The following is a 5,055-nucleotide window of genomic DNA, read 5'->3' as shown; positions in this document are numbered from 1 at the left end:
GAACTTTCATAGGACTGAAGAATTTCCTTGATGGAAATTGTATCAATCGACTTCATGAATCAATATATATGCTCAGCACGGGCGCCCCTCGCTAGTGCCGATGTAAAGAATTCTTGAATCAATATCTCCAATCCTTGATAAAAGTAGCTAACATTAGTAATATACCGACAATTCATATCGAAGGAGTACCATCAAAACATTTTGGAGACGGGTTTTGTAGGGTCTTACCCAATTAGGGGACCCTTCCAGAAATTCTCAGAGGCCAGGGCGGCAAGCCCAGGCCTGAGAGGGGGTTTGGAAATAGTTTTCAACCAGCAATTGACGCGCCTCGGTTAATACCTCATCGACTGCGTCATTGCCCCAAGCGCAAAGATGGTTTCTGTTGTTTTCTTATCACTGGTTTATAGAACCACATCTCCACTCACATTTATCTCATATCCGATGTGGGATTTGTCCAGCCATATTTGCTTCCTTTTCATTTTTCAATTTTAGTCTCGTTTGGTTCGCAGGATTAGGGGTCTGAAATGGGCTATTCCGATTTCAATGGTTTGATTGGGTGGAATCGAAATTCTGTTTCCATTCTTATTGGAATGACATTCTTTCATTTGAGGGAATGGCTATTCCCTATTCTTCCCTTGAGAATGAAATCACATTCCCATTTCTATCTGAACCAAATAAACTATGGGAATAGGTCATTCCGATTCCAGTTCCAAAGGATTTCAATTCCAATTATGATTTCGATTCCAACTGCAAACCAAATGGACCCTTAACAATTTGCAACTGTTTATTAGCATCTGCTAGGACTGCTATCCTATAATCATGTGTCAATTTGGTCTCTCAAAAGTTAATACGCCATACAATCAAATTCGAAAGTCTCCGTGAACGGCTGTCTTCCAACTTCAAGTTCTACTTTTACCAATGGTTTGGGCGGTGACTGGTGAGTGTAATCGCCAATCAGCAATGGCTGATCAGCTTTTATAGTAATCTTGTTGCTTTGGATAAGATGTCAGCCTTACAGTTTGGCTTGTCTGTTGATTCTTATCTTGCTCAACATGTGTTTGTTCTTTGCTATAGATACAATTGTGGAAACTGCCCTGGCTGAACAAATTGATCTCTTCCCTTTCCTGCTCCTAACCCCCCTCCTCTCAAGGTTGTCTTATTGTGTTCAGGAGGTTTATGCCTCACGTTTCACGCCTTGCATCAGACCTTTACGTTTTAAAACATTGCTGCTGATTAATTGTATTACCAAGAGTTTGTATTCTAGAAACAAGAGTAAAGTGTAGATCGATGAAACAGTAGAGGCAACTTTGGATCTAGTTTCTGTAGCATTTTCAAGTGGCACGTTTGAATTTCTTTACTGCACAATATATCATTGGAAAATTGATGAAATGTTATCTATCACATACATTATCCAACCAATCGGCAAAGGCACCAGCAACACTCATATAACACTCATATCTGTTTATCAAATTGGTATGGCTTCATTGGATCTGTTGCCTTGAGAAGATACTCAATTGGAATCTCTGGCTTTGACCTCTGCAATGGAACCAGAGGATGGTAGTGCTTCTCTGGGTCTAGACAGTAGTCCTGAAATGAAAATAACCCAGTCCAAAAATTACGAAACCGCCACTGCACCATAGCATTTAAACAAGCCTAACTTTCTAATTCAGGAAAATGGAGGCTTCTCTTCTTCCAAGTTCGAACGAAGACGCGCAGCGGCGGATCTGAACCCGACAATAACCTCTCTCCGGCCTCTCATCTTCTCTCCGATCCCCCTCTCTCTCCCACCTTCTTCTTCTTCTTTCCCGTCGTTGCCCCCCCTCACACACTTTTTTTCCTTTCTCTGTTCTGCCACTGCGTCTGCAACTTGCAGCGGCGGATCTAAACCTGGCAGCAACCTTCCTCCCACCACCGGGTCTCTCCCCCCATTCTTCTTCTTTTCCTTTCTTCTTTTTCTTCTTCTTCCACCATTGTCATTTTCTACTGTCCATGTGGGAACCGAACCACAACAGCACAAACCCAATGCAGATTTCTGATGTCCACTGCAGGCTATAAACATCCAAAATGTCAAAACCCCCACTACAGAGCTATAATTCTTAAATTTAGATAGATATTGATAAAAAGTATGAGAGAGGATAAATAGGAATTAGAGAAAATTTAGGAGAGAAAATCTCTACTAAATTAGAGATAATTGTGGAGATAAATAGGAATTAGAGATAATTTAGAAGATAAATAGAAATTAGAGATGATTTTGGATAAAGTGGGGGAGGTAGTTTAGGGGAAATTTTAAGAGAAGAGACTATTTAGATTATTGGGAACCTATATCCCATTGGTTGTTTAAAAAATGACATGGAATAAAAAATAAAAAATTCAAAAAAGGAGAAAAGTGAAATAATAAAAATAAATAATAGTAAACATATGTAGCTACTGTACAAAAATAATATGTTTCAATAATACATTGTCCATACAATTTATGATATTACCATTAATTTCTAAAAATGGTCATATTTCAGAAATATTGGTAATATACTTTTGGAAATTAAACGTAATTTTCTACTAATTTATCATATTTTTTGGTAATTTTTACTAATTTATGAAATTTTTTGGTAGTTAAATGTAATTTTCTAATTTAAATATAATTACTCTTAATCATAGTTTTTTCTAACATTTTTTGGATAATTTTCAACGATTGTGACAAAATTGTAAATTATTGGTAATTTTATGGTATTTCCATTAATTTCTGAAAATGGTCATATTTTTAGAAATATTGGTAATATAATTTTGGTAATTAAATATAATTTGAATACTAATTGTGACAATTTTTGTTAATTTTTCTACTAATTGATCGCGTATAAACAGATTTAAAGCAACGGAAATCAACGATATCGTTGATAACCATTAATTTATTTATAACTTCAAATTGTATTCAAATTATTTATTTAAATATATTTATCAGTATAGTTAATGCTAATAATAGTTTAAATATAATTACAAATAAAGAAAAAATAATTTAAAAAATAAGTATAGAATAATTTTACAATAATACGAAAACTAATGTTTATTTATGTTGAATTTTGGTAATCTACCATATTTAGTCAAAATAATAATTATTTTGTCAATATAATTTAAGTACAATAATATAAGGTTATTTATTTTAATTACTATATTTTTAAATAATAAAGCTATATTTTTTGTCTTTATTATAATACATTGATAATTAAACTTATAGTCAAATCATTAATAACCATTAATTTCAATAATTTATTTAAATATAATTGAAATATAGTTGATATTAATTATAGTTTAAATATAATTACTCTTATAATTTGTAATTTATTCTATCTTTAGTTAAAATAATAATAATTATCAATAATTCAAATTTAACTTATTATATTATTATTACAGATATAATTATAGATAATTAGGATAGTTCTTAATTTGTAATTTATTTTATCTGTAGCTAAAATAATAATTATTGTCTATATTTCAAATTTAGCTTATAATATTATTATGTAGATATAATTACAGATAATTAGGATAGTTCTTAATATTAAATATCATTATTTAACTTATATTATAAACTGAAGATATAATTTAATTTTATTTATAGGAACATAAAATATAAATATAAACTTGAAATGTATTTTACGTTTATTATATTTAATTTCATTTAGAGGAACGTAAAGTATAGTTGAAATATAAATGTTTTTTAAACCTGTAATTTATAAACTTACAACATAAATTTGAAATTTATATTTCATTTATAAATTTAAGCATGAAATAAAATAATAACCTTGCAAAATGCTATACATGTATAACATGGTGTATGTATTGAAGCGGGTACAAAACTCTGGCATGTAACCCAATAATAATTCTTCCTTGAAAAAAGATCCAATAATAATTCTCATTGTTTATTATTATTAAAGAAATAATAATAATAATAATTATTATTAAAATAATAAAATTGTAAAGTGTTATAAACGTATAATAACCTTGTAGATATATATAATGTGTACAACGATGTATATAATGAACTGGATTCAAAACCCAATGTGTAATAATACTGTTAACAATTAAATAAAAATTGTATTTAAATAAATATTGTAACTAATAAATACAATAACTAATTTAATACCGTTAAATTTTACTGCTATTTAAATAAATATCATAATTAAATTAAATATATATTGTATTCCAAACAATGTTAACGAATACTGTAATTAATGAAAAATACTGTAATTAAAGTAATACGTAGCAATTTAATAAAAAATAACATAATTAAATTAATAAAACTACACTGCAATTAATAGTAATTTAATAATATAATTAAATACCAGTAATCTAATTTAAAAGTAAAATAATTAAATAAATACTGTAATTAATAAAACTATAATTCAATTGAATACTTTATTTTAATAAATTCTATTGTTAAAAAATTAATTAAATACCGGAATTAATGATAAATACCTTAATTAAATAACGGAAGTCTTCGGTAGAATGAAGATGGCAGTGGGTAGAAACTCAATGACTGCAAATACGACTGAAGTAGTGCCCTCCCCTGCTTCGTCACCTAAAAGAGCAAAAAAATAACAGATAAAAAACAAAAAAAAAAATAACAGATAAAAGAGCAAATACGACCCGTTTTTATTCATCTTTTTCACCCGACTGCTAAAACGGGTTAAACAAAAAATTTTTAACAGCGGCTTTTCCCCTTTGTTTTTTGGTTTTCTTCTTACCGTTTTTTCTTCCTAAGCACACATATAGTGTTCAAATATATTTAATGTGGGTTCAAGAACAAAAGTGACTGTTCATGTTTGGTGTTCTTCAGCCAAAACTGTGTTTCTGCCCCTGTTTTTTGTCAAAAGTCAAACATATTTAATGTGGGTTTATAATAGAGAAAGAAGATAGAAGACAATAAGGTGATTTTACCTTCCTAGGCGATGAAATAGAGTAGTTCGACCCTTGTCGTTTTGTCCATAACAGAGCAGTTTTGCCTCTGTTTTCATCACAGATGAATCACCTCTGCTTTTTAGTTTAAAGCAATGAGAAAGAAGA

The 5,055-nt window shown here is 30.0% G+C and overlaps 1 non-coding gene across 1 annotated transcript; it reads right to left on the bottom strand.

Moving 5' to 3' along the window:
• Positions 1 to 220: 220 nt before the first annotated feature.
• LOC148791620 (U4 spliceosomal RNA) lies at positions 221 to 374 on the bottom strand. Its single transcript, XR_016076831.1, has one exon. It is a non-coding gene; the product is annotated as a U4 spliceosomal RNA (small nuclear RNA).
• Between the last annotated feature and the right edge of the window lie 4,681 nt (positions 375 to 5,055).

Source organism: Nelumbo nucifera, chromosome 5, assembly GCF_055504915.1.
Source record: "Nelumbo nucifera cultivar China Antique chromosome 5, China Antique-T2T, whole genome shotgun sequence".
NCBI classification, from domain to species: domain Eukaryota; kingdom Viridiplantae; phylum Streptophyta; class Magnoliopsida; order Proteales; family Nelumbonaceae; genus Nelumbo; species Nelumbo nucifera.
The sequence above is the reverse complement of the archived record's forward strand: the minus strand, read 5'-3'. Positions and strand labels throughout refer to the sequence as shown.